Source organism: Macaca nemestrina, chromosome X, assembly GCF_043159975.1.
Source record: "Macaca nemestrina isolate mMacNem1 chromosome X, mMacNem.hap1, whole genome shotgun sequence".
Lineage (NCBI taxonomy): Eukaryota > Metazoa > Chordata > Mammalia > Primates > Cercopithecidae > Macaca > Macaca nemestrina.
Window position 1 is genome coordinate 36,790,807 of NC_092145.1, and position 27,656 is coordinate 36,818,462.

Sequence of the window (27,656 nt, forward strand, 5' to 3'; positions counted from 1 at the left end):
CTGCTGGTGCTGCCTGAGGAAGCAGTGTTCCTCAGATAGGGTTGCCTGGTGCCTCTAGGTGGGGGAAGTGATTTTTCTAGTCTGTGGAAACAAAGAATCTTTCTTGTCTCTGCTGGTTCTGGTGGGACTCCCCTGACTTTGCTGCTTGCCTTCCTGGTATCTCTCAGAGGAAGAGAGAAGCCTCAAGACCATGAAGACAAACAGGCTTCCTGGGCCAGGCTACTTGTCATGGTCATGTTTCCCCTTGATGGTGTGCTTGCTTGGAGAGTATCTTTCAGTGGGGTAGGGGAGTCTCCGATCTTGGTGGGAAAGGACAGCACTTCTGCTGGCTACTTATTGTCAGTGGGGCGCCTTGCTAAATCCCACTTGCTGGAGTTGCTAGGCTTACCTGTTGATGTCCCATTCAATGCAGAGGAGAAAGGAACTCACAGGAACCATTTTCTGTTGCTAGGCTGGGGTTTAAGAAATGCTGGGCCTGGGTCACATTCTTTGGTTGGCTTGAGAGTCATAAGGTACCCTGCTACTATGGTGTTCCTCCAGTTCTGGGATTCCTAATCATTCTGCCTTCCCCTTTACACCTTTTAGAATTCTCCAGGATTTCTGGTTGGGCTTACCTGGGAGAAGCAGGGAGAAATGAGTCTGTGCCATCTTGTCCAGACTGGAAGTGGAAAACCAATTCTGCATTGGTATCTGCTGCTGCTTCTCCTAGGAATGATTCAGACTTTCATTTATCATCCTTTTCTGGGGGCAAAAAGAAGCTCAGAAGACTTTGCTTTGGTTAATATATGAAGCCCCCAGTTTTTTGTTGGTGGGTGCATCCATATCAGTGTGTGTGTGTGTGTGTGTGTGTGTGTGTGTGTGTGTGTGTGTGTTTGAGAAGAAAAGCTGGCAGAGATTAACCCTGAAATGACTGTATTACAGTAACCAAACACTCTGATAGGATATTGAGTTAGCTGTGGATTTGTCTTGCTGATAAGATACTCCTATACCACTATACTCACAGAATCATCATATTTTGAGAGTCAGAACAATCATATTTTGGTATTTCCATATAGGCCAAAGGCAGAAAATATGAGAAACACATTCACCCATCCAAACCCAAAGAATGGACTCAGAGGCACGAAGAACAGTGGAATCAAGACTTTTAAAGGCAGTATTACAAAATCGTGTGTCTGGTAGGCAGATAAATCTGGGGCAGTTACAGCAGGTAATTTATCTCTAGCATGCAAGTCCCTCCCCCAGTTCCTCATTGGTCAAGTACTATGGGGTTACAATAGTCCCAGACATCACCTAAGTTTCATTATCTTTTATAAGATGATACCCCAGTCCCCTACCCCACTTACATTTCGATTTCCCAATAACAAAACTTTCTTCCCTTTTATGGGCTGACCCCTGCTCTACATTCTGTTTCCTTATCATGACTTTCTAGGTACATGAGCCATGTGGTTTGTCATGTCCACAGGCTGGTTGCCAGTACTTGGATTTATCATACCTTGAAAATTGACCACATAAAATGTTTTCTCACAAATTCCTTCCTCTTTTTTATTTACTTCCTCTGGTCTCATTTTCATCTAAACCCTTTTGGTCTTTGAATCACTCTAGAAGTTGTCTACTTTCTTCCTTATAGGAGAGTGAGTTTAATTTGGTTTCTAACAGTAGCAGGTTATTTTGCTGGTAAGTCATTGGTATTTGTTTATTAATAGCTGTTTCAATTAATCTCTGTGCTACTCCCTTCACACAAGGGATAATACAACATCCTACTGCAGTTAAGACTCCTGCCACAATTATGAGAGATGTAAGGATTGAAGCTATAATGTCTTTCCATTTTCCAAACCAGCCTTCTAGCTAGCCTGTAAATGGGTCATCAATTCCAGCATTTTCTGCCAGTTTGTTGGCTAGAGTTGCCAGTCCTTGTAAAACTTTGGTGATGGTCCCATCTGGGGCAATACTGTTGGGAATGAAAGTACAACATTTCCCATCCAACATAACACATACGCCCCCTTTTTCTGCTAGTATCATGTCTAGCACAAGTCTGTTTCCCAGGCCATTTGGCTGGTGGCATCTAACTCGCTAGCCACCTCTTTGAGGGCGTCCTGAGTAGAATTGATGAATCTCTGTTGATTATAACAGATGTAGTTAATCCAATCCACATTCTTATTAATAGTTGATCACCAAAAGAGTGCTGACTCAAACTCAGCAGCTATTTGGCTTCCGGCCTTAAATTCATTAGGCACCCCCTTAGGGACTCCTATCGAGTCAATATATACATTGGGATCAAAAGAATTTGTCAAATCTCTCTGGTTTTGGTGGCCATGTGTATTTTCGGGTATCTTATGAAATGCCAGGGTGAAAGGAATGGCCAATTGGACTAAAGCACAAGTCCTGGTCCAATTGGACAGTAACTAACAGGTTATGGAGGTCCCTTTTCCCACAATACCACCAGACATCAGCCCAGAGTATACGGAGAGCTGAGTAATTGCCATTGCCTGACTCACCAGTGATGATTAGGATGTGGGTACAAGTATGAGAGTTCTCCCACGGGCTTATTGAACTCTGCCCCCTGCCTAGAGAGACAAGAGGAGTGCCTAGGTTCATATTCCCTGTAGAGAATGAGGGGATTGCTCTGGGATCTGACCTCTACAATGCGGGAAAGAGCAATGACAGGCTCTTACAAGTCTCATTTCCCCATGCATCTTCGTCCTGGTATACAGCCACCATGCAATGCATGCCTTCAGGATCGGTATCCCATCCTCGGGGAAATGGAACCACCTGTGCTTGAGGTCGTCCCGCAGCACACACATAGCAATTACTTCTTTTTTTGTGTGACGGACTCTCGCTCTGTCACCCAGGCTGGAGTGCAGTGGCGTGATCTCGGCTCACTATAACCTCCGCCTCCCGGGTTCAAGCGATTCTCCTGCCTCAGCCTCAGCCTCCCGAGTAGCTAGGATTACAGGCACGTGCCACTATGCCTGGCTAATTTTTTGAATTTTTAGTAGGGACAGGGTTTCACCGTGTTAGCCAGGATGGTCTCGATCTCCTGACCTTGTGACCCGCCTATCTCAGCCTCCCAAAGTGTTGAGATTACAGGCATGAGCCACCGCGCCCAGCCAGCAATTAGTCTTGTTGAGGGCTTGTACCGAAAATTTGACCCATTTGACCCAGGCATTCACATCCCTGTATGCTGTCTCAATTTCTAAAGTTTGCCTTAAATCCTTTACCTCAATTATTTCTACGCTTTTAGAGTCATTATTTGGTTAACTAAAGTATTTACTTCCATCAATAACAGCATAACTATTATGTCTCTTGCCATTTGTCACTTGGGACGACCCATCCACAAACAGCCTTATCCCACCATATAGTGGAGCTTCCTTAAGGTCTGGTCTAACTTTGACTTGGTATTCTATGATATCTAAGCAGTTATGGTCTGATGTCTCTTTGTTCTCCTCTCCTTTCCATCGGAAACTGGCTGGATTCAGGCAAGTATCTGTTGTTACAACCAAATTATCTTTTTCTAGTGATATGCCTTCATATTTTAGAATCCAAGAATCCTTTAACCACCTCCCGGCTTTTTGATTTAATATATTCCTGACTTGATGTGGGGTGCTTACTATTAGGGCCCCACCAAAGGTTAGCTTTTGACTCTACCAGCAGAGCTGTGGCAGCTACTGCTTGCACACATTCAGGCCACCCCCGAGAGACAGGCTCAAGAAGCTTGGAGACAAAAGCAACAGGTTGTCTCTTCCCTCCCCAGGTTTGAGTGAGCACCCCAAGGCCACACCCTGGTCTACTGTTACAAACAGATGGAATGGTTTCTTTAAAGATGGGAGGGCCAGGACCGGGGCTGTAATGAGGGCCTGCTTTAGCTCTTTCACTGCCTGAATTTCCTCTGGGGACCATTGCATGCGCTCAGGCTCCTATTCTAGTAACTTGAGATACAGAATTTTTGTCTTTTGAGCATATGAGTCAATTCATAACCTACAGTAGCCAGTTGAACCTAAAAATTTTCGGAGTTCTCTCTGTCTTAGGCAAAGGCAGGCCCATTATTCCAGATATTCTCTCTGGGTTTATTATCTGCTTCCCTTCACTAATCAGGTGTTCTAAATATTTAACTTCTTTTTCTACAAACTGCAATTTGTTCTTAGAGACTTGCAATCCCCTTTCTCCTAGGAAATTAAGCAAGCTTATGGTGGTTTCTAATACCTTGGCCCTCCTCTCACCAGAAATTAAAAGATTATCTACATATTTTAATGACTGCATTCCCCTGGAAGGTTGGAATTCCTCCAGGACTTTTTCTATGATTTGACCAAATGTGTTTGGGGCTTCCATGAAACCTTGTGGCAGCACAGTCTAGTGGTACTGTTGTTTTCTCCCAGTTATAGGATTTTCCCATTCAAAGGCAAAGAGGTCCCTATTCCTAAAATCTAGGGGACATGCCCAGAATGCATCTTTTAGACCCACCACACTGAACCACTTATGTTCATGGTATCTTATTAAGGAGGGTGTAGGGGTTAGGCGCCACAAGATGGTGGGTCTGGACAATTTGATTCATATCCCCTAGATCTTGCACCAATCTAGGGAACCCATCAGGCTTTTTGACTGGGAAAATTGGAGTATTGTATGGTGACATGCAGGATTCTAATAGTCCATCTTTAATCAATCCGTCTATTATCAGTTGGAGATCTTTTCTCCCTTCAACAGAAATGGGATATTGTTTTCTTTTTTTCTTTTTTCTTTTTCTTTTTTTTTTTTTTTAAACGGAGTCTCACTCTGTTGCCAGGCTGGAGTGTAGTGGCATGATCTCGGCTCACTGCAACCTCCTGGGTTCAGGTGATTCTCCTGCCTCAGCCTCCTGAGCAGCTGAGACTACAGGTGCGTGCCACCATGCCGAGATAATTTTTGTATTTTTAGTAGAGACGGGCTTTCACCATGTTGGTCAGGATGGTCTTGATCTCTTGACCTCATGGTCCGCCCACCTCAGCCTCCCAAAATGCTGGGATTACAGGCGTGAGCCACTGCGCATGGCCTGTTTTCTGAAAACTACTTCTCCTGGTTGTTTTAGTTTAATCTGTAAGGGTGTGATTTTTAACCATCCCCTGTTGCCTTCCCTAATCCACACAAAAGGATTAATTTTTTTTCTCTTCCTTTGTTAGGAGGCCCATCAGTACTTTTATTTGTCCTTCCTCTATTCCTAATCCTAAACCCAATCTCACAATCAGGTCTCAACCAAGGAGGTTAGTTTCTGCTTCAGGAACATGTAAGAGTGACCCCTCAATTTGTTCAGGTCTCAATCTAATTAACATTTCCTTGAATATCTGAACCTGCAATCCCTCCCCTTTTGCCCCTGATACTCTCAATTTTTCCTTAGAGAGTTCTGTACCCCTTGGTTGGTGAATTAGGGAGGAGCAAGCCACCCCAGTATCAACAAAAAATGTCACTTCTTCTCCCTTGGGTCCCACCTTCACATTTATCAAGGGTTCCTGGAGGGTCCTACTCAGAAGGAACCCCTGACCCCTCTTGTCTTCATCAACGGTCATAAAGGGGATCACCTTTTCTTCTTTTTTCCCTTCAGGACATTCTCTCTTAAAAGGCCCTGGTTTTCCACACTTGTAACGTCCACTCATAGTCTTAGGAGCTTTTCCCTTCTTTCTCTGTGTCGAAATCTATTATTCCATTGTCTCCTTCAAGAGGGATATTGATCTAACCTTTTTCTGACTACCTCTTCCACAGCAGAAACCATGATTCTCACTTTTTGTTTCAGCTTCCCTTCCTCTCTCCTTACAAAAACCTTCTGAGCTTCCCTCAGTAATTCCTCAATTGGTTTCTCATCCCATTCATCACCCTTTTGTAATTTTTTTGTAATGTCTGGCCAGATCTTAGTTACAAAGTTAACCTTCAAAAGGCCTTGCCCGATCAGGAGCAAGGCGGCCGAATAGGAACAGCTCCAGTCTCCAGCTCCCAGCGCAAGCAACACAGAAGACGGTTGATTTCTGCATTTTCAACTGAGGTGCTGGGTTCATCTCACTAGGGAGTGCTGCAGAATCGGTGCTGGTCAGCTGCTGCAGCCTGACCAGCAAGAGCTGAAGCAGGGCGAGGCATCACCTCATCTGGGAAGCGCAAGGGGGAAGGGAATCCCTTTTCCTAGCCAGGGGAACTGAGACACACAACACCTGCAAAATTTGGTAACTCCCACCCCAATACTGCGCTTTACCAAGGGTCTTAGCAAATGGCACACCAGGAGATTATATCCCACACATGGCCGGGAGGGTCCCACGCCCGTGGAGCCTCCCTCATTGCTAGCACAGCAGTCTGCTATCTAACGGCAAGGCAGCAGCGAGGCTGGGGGAGGGGCACCCGCCATTGCTGAGGCTTCAGTAGGTAAGCAAAGCCACTGGGAAGCTCGAACTGGGTGGAGCCCACAGCAGCTCAAGGAGGCCTGCCTGTCTCTGTAGACTCCACCTCTGGGGAGAGGGCACAGCTAAACAAACAAACAAAAAAAAGCAGCAGAAACCTCTGCAGACGCAAACAACCCTGTCGTTTTGAAGTCTTTGAAGCTTTGAAGACAGCAGTGGATCTCCCAACACGGAGATTGACATCTGAGAATGGACAGACTGCCTGCTCAAGTGGGTCCCTGACCCCTGAGTAGCCTAACTGGGAGACATCCCCCACTAGGGGAAGACTGACACCCCACACCTCACACAGCAGGGTACACCCCTGAGACGAAGCTTCCAAAGCAAGAATCAGACAGGTACACTCGCTGTTCAGCAATATTCTATCTTCTGCAGCCTCTGCTGCTGATACCCAGGCAAACAGGGTCTGGAGTGGACCTCAAGTAATCTCCAACAGACCTACAGCCAAGGGTCCTGACTGTTAGAAGGAAAACTAACAAACAGGAAGGACACCCACACCAAAACCCCATCAATACGTCACCATCATCAAAGACCAAAGGCAGATAAAACGACAAAGATGGGGAAAAAGCAGGGCAGAAAAGCTGGAAATTAAAAAAATAAGAGCTCATCTCCCCCTCCAAAGGAACACAGGTCATTGCCAGCAACGAATCAAAGCTGGATAGAGAATGACTTTGATGAGTTGAGAGAAGGCTTCAGTCCATCAAACTTCTCAGAGCTAAAGGAGGAATTATGTACCCACTGCAAAGAAACTAAAAATCTTGAAAAACGAATGAAAGAATGGATAACTAGAATAATCAATGCAGAGAAGGCCATAAACGAACTGACAGAGATAAAAACTATGACACGAGAAATACGTGACAAATGCACAAGCTTCAGTAACCAACTCAATCAACTGGAAGAAAGAGTATCAGCGATTGAGGATCAAATGAATGAAATGGAGCGAGAAGAGAAGTCTAAAGAAAAAAGAGGAAAAAGAAATGAACAAAGCCTTCAAGAAGTATGGGATTATGTGAAAAGACCAAATCTACGTCTGATTGGGGTGCCTGAAAGTGAGGGGGAGAAAGGAACCAAGTTGGAAAACACTCTGCAGGATATCATCCAGGAGAACGTCCCCAACCTAGTAAGGCAGGCCAACATTCAAATTCAGGAAATACAGAGAACACCACAAAGATACTCCTCGAGAAGAGCAACTCCAAGACACATAATTGTCAGATTCACCAAAGTTGAAATGAAGGAAAAACTGTTAAGGGCAGCCAGAGAGAAAGGTCGGGTTACCAACAAACGGAAGCCCATCAGACTAACAGCAGATCTCTCGGCAGAAACTCTACAAGCCAGAAGAGAGTGGGGGCCAATATTCAACATTCTTAAAGAAAAGAATTTTCAACCCAGAATTTCATATCCAGCCAAACTAAGTTTCATAAGTGAAGGAGAAATAAAATCCTTTACAGATAAGCAAATGCTTAGAGATTTTGTCACCACCAGGCCTGCCCTACAAGAGACCCTGAAGGAAGCACTAAACATGGAAAGGAACAACCAGTACCAGCCATTGCAAAAACATACCAAAATGTAAAGACCATCGATGCTAGGAAGAAACTGCATCAACTAACGAGCAAAATAACCAGCTAATATCATAATGACAGGATCAAGTTCACACATAACAATATTAACCTTAAATGTAAATGGACTAAATGGTCCAATTAAAAGACACAGACTGGGCCGGGCGCGGTGGCTCAAGCCTGTAATCCCAGCACTTTGGGAGGCCGAGACGGGCAGATCACGAGGTCAGGAGATCGAGACCATCCTGGCTAACACGGTGAAACCCCGTCTCTACTAAAAATACAAGAAAATTAGCCGGGCAAGGTGGTGGGCACCTGTAGTCCCAGCTACTCGGGAGGCTGAGGCAGGAGAATGGCGTGAACCCAGGAGGCGGAGCTTGCAGTGAGCCGAGATCGCGCCACTGCACTCCAGCCTGGGGCACAGAGCAAGACTCCGTCTCAAAAAAAAAAAAAAAAAAAAAGACACAGACTGGATAAAGAGTCAAGACCCATCAGTTTGCTGTATTCAGGAGACCCATCTCACATGCAGAGACACACAGGCTCAAAATAAAGGGATGGAGGAAGATCTACCAAGCAAATGGAGAACAAAAAAAAGCAGGGGTTGCAATCCTAGTCTCTGATAAAACAGACTTTAAACCATCAAAGATCAAAAGAGACAAAGAAGGCCATTACATAATGGTAAAGGGATCAATTCATCAGGAAGAGCTAACTATCCTAAATATATATGCACCCAATACAGGAGCACCCAGATTCATCAAGCAAGTCCTTAGAGACTTACAAAGAGACTTAGACTCCCATACAATAATAATGGGAGACTTCAACACTCCACTGTCAACATTAGACAGATCAACGAGGCAGAAAGTTAACAAGGATATCCAGGAATTGAACTCATCTCTGCAGCAAGCAGACCTAATAGACATCTGTAGAACTCTCCACCCCAAATCAACAGAATATACATTCTTCTCAGCACCACATCATACTTACTCCAAAATCGACCACGTAATTGGAAGTAAAGCACTCCTCAGCAAATGTACAAGAACAGAAATTATAACAAACTGTCTCTCAGACCACAGTGCAATCAAATATGGAACCAAAAAAGACCCCGCATTGCCAAGACAATCCTAAGTCAAAAGAACAAAGCTGGAGGCATCACGCTACCTGACTTCAAACTATACTACAAGGCTACAGTAACCAAAACAGCATGGTACTGGTACCAAAACAGAGATATAGACCAATGGAACAGAACAGAGCCCTCAGAAATAATACCACACATCTACAGCCATCTGATCTTTGACAAACCTGAGAGAAACAAGAAATGGGGAAAGGATTCCCTATTTAATAAATGGTGCTGGGAAAACTGGCTAGCCATAAGTAGAAAGCTGAAACTGGATCATTTCCTTACTCCTTATACAAAAATTAATTCAAGATGGATTAGAGACTTAAATGTTAGACCTAATATCATAAAAACCCTAGCAGAAAACCTAGGTAATACCATTCAGGACATAGGCATGGGCAAGGACTTCATGTCTAAAACACCAAAAGCAACGGCAACAAAAGCCAAAATTGACAAATGGGATCTCATCAAACTAAAGAGCTTCTGCACAGCAAAAGAAACTACCATCAGAGTGAACAGGCAACCTACGGAATAGGAGAAAATTTTTGCAATCTACTCATCTGACAAAGGGCTAATATCCAGAACCTACAAAGAACTCAAACAAATTTACAAGAAAAAACCAAACGACCCCTTCAAAAAGTGGGCAAAGGATATGAACAGATATTTCTCAAAAGAAGACATGCATACAGCCAACAGACACATGAAAAAATGCTCATCATCACTCACCATCAGAGAAATGCAAAGCAAAACCACAATGAGATACCATCTCACACCAGTTAGAATGGCAATCATTAAAAAATCAGGAGACAACAGGTGCTGGAGAGGATGTGGAGAAATAGAAACACTTTTACACTGTTGGTGGGATTGTAAACTAGTTCAACCATTATGGAAAACAGTGTGGCGATTCCTCAAGGATCTAGAACTAGATGTACCATATGACTCAGCCATCCCATTACTGGGTATATACCCAAAGGATTATAAATCTTGCTGCTATGAAGACACATGCGCACATATGTTCATTGTGGCACTATTCACAATAGCAGACTTGGAATCAACCCAAATGTCCATCAGTGACAGACTGGATTAAGAAAATGTGGCACATATACACCATGGAATACTATGCAACCATAAAAAATGATGAGTTCGTGTCCTTTGTAGGGACATGGATGCAGCTGGAAACCATCATTCTTAGCAAACTATCGCAGGAACAGAAAACCAAACACTGCATGTTCTCACTCATAGGTGGGAACTGAACAATGAAATCACTTGGACTCGGGAAGGGGAACATCACACACCGGGGCCTATTATGGAGAAGGGGGAGGGGGAAGGGATTGCATTGGGAGTTATACCTGATGTAAATGACGAGTTGATGGGTGCTGATGAGTGGATGGGTGCAGCACACCAACATGGCCCAAGTATACATATGTAACAAACCTGCACGTTATGCACATGTACCCTAGAACTTAAAGTATAATAATAAAAAAAAATAAATAATAATAAAAAATATAAAAAAGGCCTTGCCCTATGGAGTCCTCCAGATCTAATCTAGAGTATTTTCTCAGGAGCCTCTGCAGGAATGCAGAGGGAGTTTCCTCTTTTTCTTGTTGAATCTTGAATGCCTTTGAGACATTTTGTGTCCTAGGAGTGGACTCTTTGATCCCTTTAATTATTAGTTCCCCGAGGTCCTGCATTTGGGCCCAGTTCCTGGGATCATTATTATCCCATTTAGGATCGACATTTGGAAATTTTTGTTCGGTTGGCAAGACTCCTTGCCCGGGAGGGTGTTGCCTCTCCCAGATGGTCATGGCTGCTCTCCTAATCATTCCTTTTTTCTGCTGTGAACAGGATATTCATGATAGACATCATTTCAGCCCAGGTGTAAAAGCTGGGTCCTAGGAATTTGTCCAGCTAGTCTGTTAAACCGAGGGGCTCTTCTAGGAGTGGTTTCATCTCCTTCTTGAAATTCCTAACTTCAGTACTTGTAAGAGGAGCATTTACAAAGCCAGTCTCTCCCTGTCCCATGGGAACTTCCTTAAGAGGGAGCATGCTCGATGCCTGCTGTGTGGAAAGGATAGGGAAGTTCTCAATATCCCTCTCACACTGTTCTTTTCCTTAAATTTGGATAAGGACTTAAAGGAGCAATTGGTTCAGCTCCCCCATGGTCTCCAGGTTTTTCTTCCTCTAACCCTCCTGTTGCCCCCTTGATCCTCCTGTCCCCTATTTTGTGAGCTGTATGGAAGGGCAAGCATGATAGGGGGTCCCAGGGCTTTTCACTGGGCAAGGGCTTTTTACTGGACTCTTTTTCTTCTTCTTTGATGGGGAACATGGGGGTTAATTCTTTGACCCAGCAGAGAGCATAATGTATCTCTTCTTGTGAGGATTTTTTTTTTTTGAGTGGAGTCTTGCTCTGTTGCCCAGGCTGGAGTGCAGTGGCATGATCTCAGCTCACTGCAAGCTCCGACTCCCAGGTTCACATCATTCTCCTGCCTCAGCCTCCTGAGTAGCTGGGACTACCGGCGCCCGCCACCACATCTGGCTAATTTTTTGTATTTTTAGTAGAGACGGGGTTTCACCATGTTAGCCAGGATGGTCTCGATCTCCTGATGTCATGATCCACCTGCCTCAGCCTCCCAAAGTGCTGGCATTACTGGCATGAGCCACCGCACCTGGCCTAGGATGGGGTTTTATCATTCATATAGAGAATTAAAGCTTGGCACACCCAATCCTCATCTGAGCCAAACTTAAACCAAAAGACTGAAGGCTTATGAATGGGGTCTTTGGGACAGATAAAACAGCAATACTTTATGATCTTTTGCTTTTCCTTGAGCCTGGCTCAAGGGTTGTCCCTCCAAACCTGCAGCATTCTCCCCAAAGGACTATCTGGGGGAATGTCAGAGGGAGTCTCTTTGGCTCCCTCTTTCCATCGTCCCCTAGGCCTAGAAATTTCTGTTTCCCATTTTCGTCAGTCTCTGTGTCTGAGCTTTTCCCTGTGTACTCAAGCCCCCCACTGGAGGTTTCTTGCACACACCGAGAATCATTCCATCCTTCTCTGGCTGTTTCCCTTGGCAGAGAACAGAACCGTAAATTGGGTCTCCACACTTGCTTCATACCTAGGACACATCTCAGTCACACACACTCAACCTCCAAAAATGCCCAACCACCAAGGCAATACTGACAGTCCAATTTTCCTACCTTGGCTCGTACATGAGGTTGCCTGGTTGCCACGGTGCCTGCTTTTCTTCCTGTGTCACCTCCACTGCCTCCTGAATAACAGTCTCTATGGCCTCTGCAGGAAGCCGGGCTTCCCAGACAGAGCAGGCCACTTAAATCAGGTGGGACGTGTGTCCCCTCTCAGCCGGAGTCCAACTCCACGCAGGCACAGAGATCCCAGATGGGACCCCAAGTTTGTGAGAAACACATTCATCTGTCCAAACCCAAAGAATGGACTCAGAGACACAAAGAACAGTGGAAGTGAGATTTTTAACGGTGATCTTGCAAGATTGGGTGTCTGGTAGGCAGGCACACCTGGGGCAGTTACAGCAGGTAATTTATCTCCTAGCACACAAGTCCCTCCCTCCCTCTGTTGCTCACTGGTCAAGTACTATGGGGTTACAATCTTCCTGGATGTCACCTAAGTTTCATTATCCCTTATAAGGTTATAACCCAGTCCCCTTCTCTGCCTAAGTTTCGATTTTCCAATAACTTTGGAAACTTTTTCTTCCCCTTTATAGGCTGACTCCTCCTCTACATTCTGTTTGCTTATTGTGACTTTCTAGGTGCATGAGCTGTGCGGTTTGTCACGTTTGCAGGCTGGCTGCCAGTACTTAGATTTATCAAACCTTGAAAATGGACCATTTAAAATGTTTTCTCACATAAAATAAGATTTTAAAACATTATTCTCCCTTTATATAAAACCTTGGGATATCATCATACTCTGTGCATCACTAGTCCTGGAAAATAAGGACCACTGGATCACTGTCCATCACGGGAAAACAAAATGCCACTGTAGAAAACTGTCTGTGGCAGGCTGAATAGTGGTCCTCGCAACATACCGGTATAACATAATGGTAAAATGCTAAAAGGGGCTTTGCAGGTGTTATTAAGTTAATAATCTTGAAATGAGGTGATTGCTCTGGATTAGTGAAGGGGACCTAATCTTTATTACAGACTCTTCATAAAAGAGGCAGGAAGGTCAGAGTCAGAGAAGGTCATGTGACTATGGAAGCAGAGGTCAGAGAGTCACAGAGAGACTTGAAGATGCTACACTGTAGGCTTTGAAGACGGAAGAAGGAGCTATGAACTAAGGAATGTAGGCAGCATCTAGAAGCTGGAAAATGGTTGATTTTGAACTTCAATCTCCAAAACTGTATTGCCTTAGTTGGTTTTGTGTGGCTATAAAGGAACACCTGAGACTGGGTAATTCATAAATAAAAGAGGTTTATTTGCCTCACAGTTCTGCAGGCTGTATAAGCAGCAAGCAGCAGGATGCCAGCATCTGTTTCTGGTGAGAACCTCAGGAAGCTTCTATTCGTGGCAGATGGCAAAGGGTGAGCAGGCATGTCACATGGGGAGAGGGGGAGTGAGAGAGAGAGGGGAGGCATGCTATGTACTTGTAAACAACCAGATCTCCTGTAAACTAATAAAGTGAGAACTCACTCATTACCATGGAGACGATACCAAGCTATTCAAGAGGGATCCACCCCCATAACCTAAATACCTCCCAATGGGCTCCACCTCCAACATTAGGGGTCACATTTCAACATGAGATTTGAAGGGGACAAATATCAAAACTATGTCATATATGATAATAAATTTATATTGTTTTAAGCCACTAAACTTGTGGTGATTTGTTATAGCAGCCATAGGAAATTAACACTAATAGAGGGCAAATGACAATGCTCAGGGGTTGGAAGTCAGAGAGTGTTGGAGAATAGTATGAGCATGGCTGCTTGTACAAGGATGCACTTAAACCATGAGACTCTAGTTTGGAAACAAGAAGCCTGAAAAGAGACTGGCTCAATGTCTAAACCATTGCTACTCTATAGAACTTTATTTGATGATGAAAATGTTCTACATCTGCACTCTCCAGTATGGTAGCCACTAGCCACATGTGACTACTAAGCACTTGAAATGTGGCTAGTACAATAAGGGAACTTTTTCTTTTTCTTTTTTTTTTTTTTTTTTTTGAGATGGAGTCTCGCTCTGTCACCCAGGTTGGAGTGCAGAGGTAGATTTCGACTCACTGCAAACCTCCACCTCCTGGGTTCAAGGAATTCTCCTGCCTCAGCCTCCTGAGTAGCTGGGATTATAGGTGTGTACCACCATGTCCAGCTAATTTTTGTATTTTTAGTGGAAATGGGGTTTCACCATGTTGGCCAGGCTGGTCTTGGACTCCTGACCTCAAATGATCCACTCGCCTCGGCCTTCTAAAGTGCTGGGATTACAGGGATAAGCCACCATGCCCAGCCTACTCTTAATTAATTTATATTTAAATTTTTTTCATTATAATTTAAGTTCTAGGGTACATGTGCACAGCAGGTTTGTTACATATGTATACTTGTGCCATGTTGGTGTGCTGCACCCAACTCGTCAGCACCCATCAACTCGTCATTTACATCAGGTATAACTCCCAATGCAATCCCTCCCCCCTCCCCCCTCCCCATGATAGGCCCCAGTGTGTGACGTTCCCCTTCCCGAGTCCAAGTGATCTCATTGTTCAGTCCACATGTAGCTAATGGCTACTGTATTCGAGAGACTGTTTTCTACCATTAAAAAGAATGTGGATAGGGTGACTATGAACCTATTCATTAAATTGTTCAATGCTAGAAAACTAGCTTGCCAAAAATAGTCTATGCCAAATTAAAGAAGTATCAACACTTCTCTGGAGATCAGATTTCTTATAATCTCTGCCATTATATAACTAAAAACCTAGATGAGAAAAAAGCATCTAAGCAGCATGTAAAATTGCTGTCATAAAACCCATGAATTTTACTTCATAGGAGATGCATGGAGTCAGTCCTTAGTCAAACAGCTACACATTAGAAGAACCAAGAATACATTGATCTCAGAACTTCTTCAAAAGCACAAAAATCCAGAACACACTTAGGGAGAAGACATAAGGAAAGACATATTCCTACATGCCTCAGAGGTCCAGGGCAAAAGCAGATGATCATAATGGCCATGCTGAGTCACAAGACAAGGTTATATTATGTTCTGAATCATCTGTTTAAGAAGGCAAAGCGGCCGGGCGCGGTGGCTCAAGCCTGTAATCCCAGCACTTTGGGAGGCCGAGACGGGCGGATCACGAGGTCAGGAGATCGAGACCATCCCGGCTAACACTGTGAAACCCCGTCTCTACTAAGAAATACAAAAAACTAGCCGGGCGAGGTGGCGGGTGCTTATAGTCCCAGCTACTCCGGAGGCTGAGGCAGGAGAATGGCGTAAACCCGGGAGGCGGAGCTTGCAGTGAGCTGAGATCAGGCCACTGCACTCCAGCCTGGGCGACAGAGCGAGACTCCACCTCAAAAAAAAAAAAAAAAAAAAAAAAAAAAAAAAAAAAAGAAGGCAAAGCAGGCCAGCCGCAGTGGCTCAAGCCCGTAATCCCAGCACTTTGGGAGGCTGAGGTGGGCGGGTTGCTTGAGGTCAGGAGTTCGAGATTAGCCTGGCCAACATGGTGAAATCCCATCTCTAATAAAAACACAAAAATTAGCTGGGTATGGTGGTGGGCATCTATAATCCCAGCTACTCGGAAGGTTGAGGAACAAGAATCACTGGAACCCAGGAGGTGGAGGCTGCATTGAGCCGAGATTGCCACTGTACTCCAGCCCGGGCAACAGAATGAGACTCTGTCTCAAAAATACAGAGGGCAAAGTAGTGAATAACTCAGTATTAAAAACAAAAACAAAAACAAAAAACAAACAAACAAAAAAACTCAACAGAGGGAATGGGTAAATGTAAAACAAAACAAAAAGCTATCTTTCCACTTTCATGTAAAACCCCTTCTTTTAGGGTTCTAGTCACTATGCTATGCCATCCACTCCAGTTCCTTGTTAGTCACTTACACACCAGGATTGATCTGCACCACATTGTTGATAAATTATTTCAAATCCTCTCTCACCATTACCATCCAAATCCTTCTCACCTGCCATGCAACTTCCAAATCTGGATCAATTGAATCGATCCACCACCATTGTTTCTATTTCCAGGCTGCTGAGCCCTGGTGGAAGAAATAACACAATGATATAGGCAGGAATATCTTGAAAAGCATGGTTTCTGTGGAATGTTATGCAGCAGTTAAATATGTAAGATATCAGCTGGGCATGGTGGCTCATGCCTGTAATCCTAGCACTCTGGGAGGCCCAGGTGGACGGATCACCCGAGGTCAGTAGTTTGAGACCAGCCTGGCCAACACGGTAGAACCCCATCTCTACTAAAAATACAAAAATTAGCCAGGCATGGTGGCAGGAGACTGTAATCCCAGCTACTCAGGAGGCTGAGGCAGGAGAATCACTTGAACCTGGGAGGCGGAGGTTGCAGTGAGCCGAGATCGTGCCACTGCATTTCAGCCTGGGCTATAGAGTGAGACTCTGTCACACACACACACACACACACACACACACACACACACACACACACACAAACACATACACACACACAAAAGTAGGATATTTATATATACTGATACAGAAAAAAATCCATACACATTAAATAAAAAAGCAAGTGATATCACAGTCCCTAGTATGGCTATAATCAAAAGGACAGATACTAACAAGTGTTGGCAAAGATGTGGAGAAACTGGAAGTCTCATATACTGCTGGTGGGAACATAAAATTGATCAGCCACTTTGAAAAACAATCCAGTAGTTCCTCAAAATGTTAAATACAGAGTTACCATATGACCCAGCAATCCCACTCCTAGATACATACCCAAAAGACATGAAAATATATGTCCACACAAAAACTGAAACATGAATACTCATAGGCATGTTATTTATAATAGCCAAAATGTAGAAACTGGCTCAGTGCAGTGGCTCACGTCGGTAATCCCAAAACTTTGGAAGGCCGAGGCAGTTGGATCATGAGGTCAGGAGATTGAGACCATCCTGGCCAAAATGGTGAAACCTCGTCGCTACTAAAAAAAAAAAAAAAAAAAAAAAAAACATACAAAAATTAGCAGCTGGGTGTGGTGGCGCATCTCCCACCATAAGTGGGTCTCTAATCCCAGCTACTCAGGAGGCTGAGGCAGGAGAATCACTTGAACCAGGGAGTCAGAGTTTGCAGTGAGCCGAGATAACACCACTGCACTCCAGCCTGGTGACAGAGTGAGACTCCATCTCAGAAAAAAAAATAAAAGTAGAAACTACCCAAATGTCCAAATGACGAATAGATAAACAAAATGTAGTATATCCACACAATGGATATGCCAAGAGCAAGTTGCAAGTTTTGGGGGTTTTTTTTGTTTGTTTTTTGTTTTTTTTTGAGACAGGGTCTCACTCTGTTGCCCAGGCAGGAATGCCGTAGCACAATCATGACTCACTGCAGCCTTGGCCTCCCAGGCTCAAGCAATCCTCCCACCTCAGCCTCCTGGGTAGCTGTGACTATAGGAACACACTACTACATCCAGCTAATTTTTTGTATTTTGCAGAGAGACAGGGTTTTGCCATGTTGCCCAGGCTGGTCTTGAACTCTTGAGCTCAAGTGATCCACCCGCCTCAGCCTCCCAAAGTGCTGAAATTACAGGCGTGCACCAACATGCCTGGCCTGCAAGAGCAATTTTATTCAGCAATAAAAAGAATGAAGTTCTGATTCATGCTACAACATGGATGAACCTTGAAAACACTGTGCTAAGTAAAATAAGCCAGTCACAAAATATTACATATTCTTCCATTAATATCAAAGTCCAGAATAGGGAAATCTATAGAGACTGAAAGTGGATTAGTGGTTGCTAAGGGTTGGGGGATAAAGAGGTGATAGCTAAAGGATACAGGGTTTGTTTCTGAGGTGATGAAAATGTTCTAAAAATTGACTATGGCAGTGGTTGCACACATCCATGAATATACTAAAAACAATTGAACTGCACACTTTAAATGTGTGAATTGTGTAGTGTACGAATTATAGCTCAAAAAAGCTGTTTTTTTTTTAAAAAGCAAGTGATAGAATAATACATGTACTATGAGCTCATTTATATAAAAACCAAAACTACATATGCATATAATATAAACATTTGTGAATGTATGTAAATATATAGAACATGATTTGGAAGGATACCCACCCATCTGTTAGCATTGGTTGCTTTTGGGGAGAGAAGTAGGATTGCCTTCTGTAACATCACACTTTCCTGTTTCTCCTCCTACCACCCTGGTTGTTCCTCCAAATTGCTTTGTAGGCATTCTTTCCTCTGCTCCCTCCTTTATAATCTACATTTAACTCTTCAGGCTCTCCTTGAAGTGATCATATGATCACATATTTCCCATGGTTTCAACAACGCCGGTCCATATCCTGACTCATCTATTCAACAAATAATCCACTGAGCACCTGCTAAGTACTGAGCTAGTTGCTAGACATTCAGCAGGACAGAGGCAAATAAGATTGCCATTCTCATGAACTTTACATTCTAGTGGTGGTGAAGATATATAATAATAAGCAAACCAATAAATGGACAGACAATTTGAGATAATGTTAAGTGGTAGGGAGAAAATAAAACAGGGTGAGGGGCAGGCACCACGCCATGCTGAGCGCCGAGTCTCGCACCATGCCCCACGCTGCGGTCCACTGCGCAGGTCGCTCCCTGCCACCCGATGCCCGCATGCTAGCCATGTCCCGTCCACCGCCAACGCAGGCCGCCTTAGGCATCCTGGCCCGGCATGCCATGGTGCTAGGCACCATGGAGATGGGGGGCCACATGGACGCATCCGCCAGTGCCACGGCCATGCGCACTTTCCTGGAGTGCAGCCACACCAAGCTGGACATGGCCTTCACGTACAGCGATGGCCAGTCCAAAACCATCCTGGGCGGCCTGGGGCTGGGGCTGGGCAGCGGCGACTACTGAGTGAAATTTGCCACCAAGGCCAACCCTTGGGAGGGAAAATCACTAAAGCCTGACAATGTCCGGTCCCAGCTGGAGACGTCATTGAAGAGGCTGCAGTGTCCCCAAGTGGACCTCTTCTACCTACATGCACCTGACCACAGCACCCCAGTGGAAGAGACACTGTGCGCCTGCCACCAGTTGCACCAGGAGGGCAAGTTCATGGAACTTGGCCTCTCCAACTATGCCGGCTGAGAAGTGGCGGAGATCTGTATGCTCCGCAAGAGCAAAGGCTGGGCCAGGCGCGGTGGCTCACGCCTGTAATCCCAGCACTTTGGGAGGCCGAGGTGGGCGGATCACGAGGTCAGGAGATCGAGACCATCCTGGCTAACATGATGAAACCCCGTCTCTATTAAAAATACAAAAAAAAAAAAAAATAGCCAGGTGTGGTGGTGGGCACCTGTAGTCCCAGCTACTCGGGAGACTGAGGCAGGAGAATGGCGTGAACCCGGGAGGCGGAGCTTGCAGTGAGCCGAGATGGTGCCACTGCACTCCAGCCTGGGCGACAGAGTGAGACTCCGTCTCAGAAATAAATAAATAAATAAATAAATAAAAGCAAAGGCTGGAACTTGCCCACTGTGTACCAGGGCATGTACAATGCCACCACCTGGCAGGTGGAAATGGAGCTCTTCCCCTGCCTCGGGCACTTTGGACTGAGGTTCTATGCCTACACCCTCTGGCTGGGGGCCTGCTGACCGGCAAGTACGAGGCCAGGGCAAGAAACAGCCCGGGGGCCACTTCTTTGGGAATAGCTGGGCTGAGACCTACAGGAATCGCTTCTGGAAGGAGCACCACTTCAAGGCCATTGCCCTGGTGGAGAAGGCCATGCAGGCTGTGTATGGTGCCAGTGCCCCAGTATGACCTCGGCCACCCTCTGGTGGATGTACCACCACTTACAGCTGCAGGGTGCCCATGGAGATGCGGTCATCCTGGGCATGTCCAGCCTGGAGAAGCTGGAGCAGAACTTGGCAGCGATGGAGAAAGGGCCCATGGAACCGACTGCCATGGACACTTTTAATCAAACCTGGCATTTGGTTGCCCACGAATGTCCCAACTACTTCTGCTAGGCCCATCGTGGCTCAGGCTGCCCAAGGCTTTTCTGTCACCTTTTGTTCTCTCATACCGACCAGTCTTGGCCTTGAGCTGACTTAGCAGGGTCTTTCTGGATCGTCTGGATCCATGCGTTATTTTTCTAGCTTCCTGCCTAGCTCCCTGCTCACTTTATATTGTGAAAGGTGGGGGTGAGTCCCACTTGGGCATTTCCCATTGAATAAAGCAGGCACTTGACCCAGCCATAGCCCAGGTCAACCCCCTAGCCCCGCCAAAAAAAAAAAAAGAGAGAAAAAAAACCAAGGTGATGCGATGAGATACTGATCACAGTAGGGGGCTCCTGAGTTGGGATGACCAGGGAAAGCCTCTCCGAGGAGCTGACCCTAGAGCTGAGATGTGGATGATGAGAAAGATGGTGAGAGAACATTTTACGCAGGGTGCAAAGGCCCTGAAGAGAGAACAAATTATAGCTGGAAGCATCGCAAACAGCATAGTATGGGATAAGATCAGATATTTTGGTAAGGGCTACTATATCTTATTAGGTCAAAGTAAAGAGTTTGAATGTTATACAAAATGTAACTGGAAGTCCCTGGAGGGTTTTGAAATAGGCAGAGTGTCCTAGTCTGTTTTACATGGCTATAACAGAATATCACAGACTAGGTAATTTATAATAAACAGAAATTTATTTGGCTCATGGTACTGGAGGCTGGGAAGTCCAACAGCATGGAGCCAGCATCTGATAAGGGCCTTCATGCTGTGTCATGCCATAATGGAAGGCAGAAGGACAAGAGAGGGTAAGAGCAAGGGAACAGGAAGAGTCAAACTTGTTTTTATAACACAGCCACTCTTGCAATAACTAACCCACTCCTGAGATAATGACATTAATCTATTAATGAGGGTAGAGCCCTCATGACGTAATCACTTCTTATTATGTCCCACCTCCCAACACTGTTCCATTGGGAATTAAGTTTCCAACACATGAACTTTATGAGACACATTCAAACCATGGCATTCTATTCTGGTCCCCAAAATTCATGTCCTCACAATGCAAAATACATTCATTCCATTGCAGTAGCCCGAAAATTCTTAACTTGTTTCAGTGTCAACTCAAAGATCCAAAGTCCGGTCCCATCTAAAGCAGATATGGGTGGGACTCAAGGCATAATTCACCTTGAGGCAAATTTTCCTCCAGCTGTGAGGAAACAGATTAAAATTAAACAAGTTATTTATTTACAAAATACAATGCTGGGTGATGTAGTTTGGATATGTGCCCCTGCCCAAATTTCATGTTGAATCGTAAACTCCAGTGTTAGAGGTGGGGCCTGGTGGGAGGTGATTGGACCATGGGGGTGGATCCTTTATGAATGGTTTAGCACCATCCCCTCTGTGCTGTTCTCATGATGGTGAGTTCTCATGAAATCTGGTTAAGTGTGTAGCACCTCCCCGCTCTCTTCCTCCTGCTCCAGTCATGTAAGACATGCCTGCTTCCCCTTCACCTTCTGCCACGATTGAAAGTTTCCCGAGGCCTCCACAGAAGCTGAGCAGATGCCAGTAGCATGTTTCCTGCAGAACCTGCAGAATCTGCATACAGCCTGCAGAACCAGGAGCCAATTAACCTCTCCTGTTTATAAATTACCCAATCTCTGGTATTTCTTTTTTTCTTTTTCTTTTTTTTGAGATGCAATCTTGCTCTGTTGCCAGGCTGGTTTGCAATGGCTTGATCTCAGCTCACTGCAACCTCTGCCTCCTGGGTTCAAGCGATTCCCCTGCCTCAGCCTCCCAAGTAGCTGGAACTACAGGCACGCACCACCACACCTGGCTAATTTTTTGTATTTTAGTAGAGATGGGGTTTCACCATGTTGGCCAGGATGGTCTTCATCTCCTGACCTCATGATCTGCACCCCTTGACCTCCCAAAGTGCTGGGATTACAGGCGTGAGCCACCGTGCCCAGCCTGGTATTTCTGTATAGCAGTGTAAGAATGGACTAATACAGTGGGACAGACATAGGATAGATATTCCCATTCCAAGGGGGAGAAATAGGCAAGACGCAAGGGATCCCAAGAAAGTCCAAAACCCAACACAGAAAACCACATTAAGTCTCAAAGGTGTAGAATAATCTCCTTTGATTCCATGTCCTGCATCTTGGGCACACCAAGACAGGGGCTGGACCCCCAAGGTCTCAGGCAGCCCTGCCACTATCTATGGCTTTGTTGGGCTCAGCACATGTTTCAGCTGTCTCGGATTGGAGTCTCATGCCTGAAACTTTCCCAGGTTGGCACTGTATGCTGGTAGCTCTACGGCTCTGGGGTCCCAGTAGTGGTTCCACGCCCATGGTTCCACTAGGCACTGCCCTAGTGGAGACTCTGCAGGATCCTGCTTCCCACAGCTCCACTAGGCATTGCCCTAGTAGGGGCTCTCTGCAGTGGCTCTGCCTCTGCAACAAGTCTCTGCCTGGGCCCCCAGACTGTCTGATACATCCTTTGAAATCCAGGCAGATTCCACCATGGCCCCACAATTCATGTGCTCAGCACTTTTCCAGAGTCAGCACCAGGTGCATGCTGCCAAGGCTTACATTTGTGCCCTCCAGAGCAGTGGAATGAACTGCACATGGGCTCATTTGAGCCATGGCTGGAGAAGCCAAGGAGCTCTGCACCAACACATGGGAAGCAGAGTCCTGAGGTGGCCTTGGGCAGTGAATGCTGAGGTCTGGTGGGCACCTTTCTGGAAACCCTGCCCTTAAGGCCCTGCTCTGAACTTGTAATGGGAGGGACAACCCACTCAATGATCTCTGAAATGTCTTTGGGATCTTTGTCCCATTGTTTTGGTGACTAGCAATATCACCCTTCCTATCTCCCTACTGCTCCCCTCACTTCTGCTGCTGCTTGTGATTCATCCTCATTCCCCATCCCAGTTGCCCCCTCCCCTCTCCAGTTCTGTCAATGCAGAGGTCCTAGTTGTCATTCATCCACATCCTACCTCCAACTCAGATGATTGGGTGGGGGACAGACACTTTACAACCACAAGTATGAATGGCTACTCTAGAAGTAGAGACTCCTGGCTGTTGCCTGCAGCCATGTCCTATCTCACCACCTGCTACCTGCCCAGCTCTTCAGAGGAAGGGTTCACTATAACCCTGGCCCAGCTGGCCTGAGATCAGCTAGTTGCTGAGGTACAGCCTCTTGTGGCCACTATGACTACAATATGATTTTTTTCTTTACATATATTTTATATTTGTATTTTTTTTAATCGAGATGGGATCTTGTTATGTAGTCCAGGCAGGTCTCAAACTCCCAGCCTCAAGTCATCCTCTCACCTTGGCCTCCTAAAGTGCTGGGATTACAGGTGTGAACCACTGTGCCCAGCTGGTACAACAACTTTGGAAAATAATTTAGCAATACTTTGTAAAGTTTAAAGTAAGCATACTACAGGACCCAACAATTCTAATTCTAGGTATTCATTGGTCTTGGAAAACTTTTTGCCCATATGCACTGGGAGACACATAAAAGGATGTACATTGCAGCACAGCTTGCAAAATACATAAATTGGAAATAAGCTGATGTCCATTAAAAAGATAATATATAAATAATCAGGGTATGTTTACAAGATGGAATGATACAAAGTAGTTGAAATGACTTATCATGAATTAGGCTTAGTCTTTCAGTCTGTGTTTTGCTACATATATACCTATCCATAAACAAAAGATACTCTTGTTTGTGTATTAATCCAAGGTGGGAAAAATACTAGCATCCAGTATATATCTGTCTACAACTTGCTTAAAAAAAAATAACCTCATTGCTTCCTAATGTATATTGATTGATTGATTTTTTTTTTTTTTTGAGACAGGGTCTCACTCTGTCACCCAGGCTGGAGTGCAGTGGCACAATCTCAGCTCACTGCAACCTCCCTCTCCCAGGTTCAAGTGATCCTCCCACCTTAGACTCCCAGGTAGCTGGGACTACAGGTGTGTGCCACCATGGCTGGCTATTTTTTTGTATTTTTTGTAGAGACGAGTTTTGCCATGTTGCCCAGACTTCAAATAGGACTTTGGAGCTGGTGGAAAGGACTTGGAACCTTTTTAAAAGCCCATGTTAGCACTTCCGGTTTGTTGAGACAGGGTCTTGCTTTGTTGTCCATGCTGTTGTGCAGTGGCATGATCACAGCTTACTGCAGCCTCAACCTCCCAGGCTCAAGTAGTCCTCCCGCCTGAGCTTCCCAAGTAGCTGGGACTACAGGCATGTGCCATCATGCCTGGCTATTTTTAATTAATTTATTTATTTTTTCATAGAGACGAGGTCTCGCTATGCTGCCCGAGTTGGTCTCTAACTCCTGGGTTCAAGTGATCCTCCTACCTTGGCCTTCCAAAGTGCTGGAATTACAGGGATGAGCTACCACACCTGGCCAGCACATTCGATATAAATGAAATTTGACAGGATTCTAGAAGGCAAGCTGGTTATAATCTTGTACACACAAGGACAAGTGAGGAAGAAAGGAGACACAGTGCCCAGGGATAGGGAAGCAAAATAAGATATACTCAGTTATCCATGGTCATGGAGAACAGACATGCCAGATTATTAAAACCAGTAGATAATCCAAAAGGCACTCTGGAATACATTATATGTCCTATCAACACCTTGCCTCTGAACCCCAGTAGATTTATTCCTCCAGTTAACTTTTCTCAGACTGACATTAAAACGAACATATATTTTCCAAGTTGCTTCCAGCTGATGGCTGGAGGGAGTGGGCAATAGCATGAAGATTGTGAAGGGTACGGAAGGCCTAAAATAATCCATTAGCCACAGAGAATCTCAGTGTGGGTATTTGAGAATCACCTGTACATGCCCAGCAAAGAGGTTCTGCTTGTCAAGGCAACTGAGTTGAGCCACCTAACTCTTCTCGGAGGCCCACTCCAAAGGTGTATAGTAAGTCAAGTCAGGAGTCTCAAGCTGAATGCCTCTCAGTCCATAATGCTACCAGTCGCATAACATGTGTGGCCAAACCAGAGATACTCTGTTGATTCCCAACATTCTTGTGCAGAAGCGACTTTAGTCCATATTATGCTATTTAGCAATGAATTGTAGTAGGGAAAGGAAAGGTAGGGAGGGTTCTGCCCCCCCCTGCGATATGTGGGCCATAGTTGCTCTGAAAACCCAGCTACAGAATGGGGACAGTAAACAACAAGCAGAATTCTAGTTCAGTCATGAATCATTTTCGTATGGTTATAGCAGAGTGATAATGGAGCAGGGAAAGGACAAGAGGCCAAAACACAGAGTCAGTGCTCCTGAAAGCAAGATTACTCACTGGAGACATTTATTGGTTTCTGTTTTTCCTGTGAAGGGGAGAAAGTAGGTCAGCACACTCAAAGAACTGTGACCAGGAACAGTGGCTCTGAGAGGGAGTCATTTGCTGCACCCTGTGCCAAGATGAACGAGTAATAGACACGCCTCTCAATTGAGGGCATTTGACTGAGGTCACTGGGTTTGGGAAAAACTCAGGCTGTTGATCCCTTGGTGTGTATTCTTTGCAGGCCCTAGGAGATAGGTACAAGGGAAGGCTCACAGTTTTAAAACCAACATCTAAATGGTTGGCTAGCATGAGCTGGCAAGCACAGGAATGTTTATGAGCAAACTGTGTGCCTACTTTGGCTTTCAGACAAGGTAGACAAGGCTCAGGGCAGCTTGGCTAAAAATAGATGGCACAGAGGGGCCTAGGAAGCAGGAGAGCTAGGTTTCATTCCCAGGTCTCTGAGTTAACCTTCAGGCAAACTTGCTGAGTGTCTTTCTTTCCTATACTGATTTAGCTCTTAGTAAGCAGGAGTATTGAATAAGTTTTCCTAGGCCTAGAGAAGGGTTCACGTGGAGTCTGCTACATTTTCTTGTCTCATCTTTCCTCAAAAGATCCAGGTTTGGGGAAAGACTGGTTGTGATCAGGTGGAAGGTGGAGTAGCTGACATAAGATGGAATGGTACCAAGCTATGATGACCCACTGGAAGCCACGAGTCCTTCTGGACTAACCAAGGTGGCTGCCCAGCCAGAGCCAAAAGGAGGCTCCCTGACCCTGGGTCTGGAGGCAGAGGTGGCAGAGAAGTAAACAAGAGGCACCAAATCAGAATTCCTGATGCATAACCCACAGCTATGAGGGGGACAGTGTGAAATGCGGGGCTTTAAGTAGGAAATTTAGCAGGAAATTCAGAAAGCAGGTAGTTCTGCCCTTTGTCACTGCTCCACATGCCATTCCCTTCCTCAGCAAGATTCTACTTGCTCAGAAGCAAGGGTCCAAACCAAGGCAGCCACGTTTCTAGTCTGTAGTTGGAGGTCATGTTCTTAGGAAAAAATTGGACTATTCACAGAGAAGGGGAAGCTGAGCACAAGAAAACTATTTTGTGCCAGGCGCAGTGGCTCACACCTGTAATCCCAACACTTTGGGAGGCCAAGGCGGGTGGATCACCTGAGGTCAGGAGTTCAAGACCATCCTGGCCAACATGGCGAAACCCCATCTCTACTAAAACTACAAAAATTAGCTGGGCATGGTGGCGCATGCCTGTAATCCCAGCTACTCGGGAAGCTGAGGTGGGAGGATCGCTTGAACCAGGAGGTGGAGGTTGCAGTGAGCCGAGATTGTGTCACTGCACTCCAGCCTGGGCGACAGAGTGAGACTCTGTCTCAAAACAATAAAAAATGAAAATTAAACAGGCTGGCTGTGGTGGCTCACTCCTGTAATCCCAGCACTTTAGGAGGCCGAGGCCAGTTGGATCATGAGGTCAGGAAATTGAGACCATCCTGGCTAACATGGTGAAACCCTGTCTCTACAAAAATTACAAAAAATTAGCTGGGCATGGTGGCTCCTGCCTGTAATCCCAGCTACTTGGAAGGCTGAGGCAGCAGAATTGCTTGAACCTGGGAGGCAGAGGTTGCAGTGAGCTGAGATTGCACCACTGCACTCTAGCCTGGGTGACAGAGCTATTTTGTATTATTTCCTGCGTCAAGACCCTCGGCTCTACCCTCATCCCAGGACACTTTCTCCAGAAGTCAGCGCACCTCTGTGTGGCAAGAATATCTAGGAGGAGCTATTTTTTTTTTCTGATTACAAAAGTAATAAGTGGTTATTTTATAAAATTAAGATTTTCAAAATAACTAGAAAAGAGGATTCTAAATCCTCTCTCAACCCCCAAAAATGATACAGGTTTGAGGTGATGTGTATGCTAATTACCATGACTTGATCATTTCACAATATATTCATGCGTCAAACAAAACATCACACTGTACCCCATAAATATATAGAATTATCATTTATGAATTAAAAAATAAAAAATTATAAGCATAAAGGGAAATATAGAGGCCAGGCACCGTGGCTCACACCTGTAATCCCAACACTTTGGGAGGCTGAGGTGGGAGGATCACTGGAGGTCAGGAGTTCGAGACCAGCCTGGCCAACATGGTGAAACCCCA

At 45.3% G+C, this 27,656-nt stretch overlaps 1 long non-coding RNA gene and 1 pseudogene across 6 annotated transcripts in view; one reads left to right on the forward strand and one right to left on the reverse strand.

The window, feature by feature from the left end:
* Nucleotides 1-27,656, reverse strand: part of LOC105468382 (uncharacterized) — a 117,011-nt gene that overhangs the window by 59,313 nt on the left and 30,042 nt on the right. For 2 of the 6 annotated variants that reach the window (XR_011618334.1, XR_011618332.1), the window contains one exon: nucleotides 16,219-16,293. The exons of 3 other annotated variants lie outside the window; for them this stretch is intronic. This is a non-coding gene — a long non-coding RNA (uncharacterized lncRNA). Of the gene's footprint in view, nucleotides 1-614; nucleotides 706-16,218; nucleotides 16,294-27,656 lie in introns of all 6 variants that reach the window. One more of the 6 variants, XR_011618333.1, reaches the window with a different exon arrangement.
* Nucleotides 18,804-20,227, forward strand: LOC105468549 (aflatoxin B1 aldehyde reductase member 2-like; annotated as a pseudogene).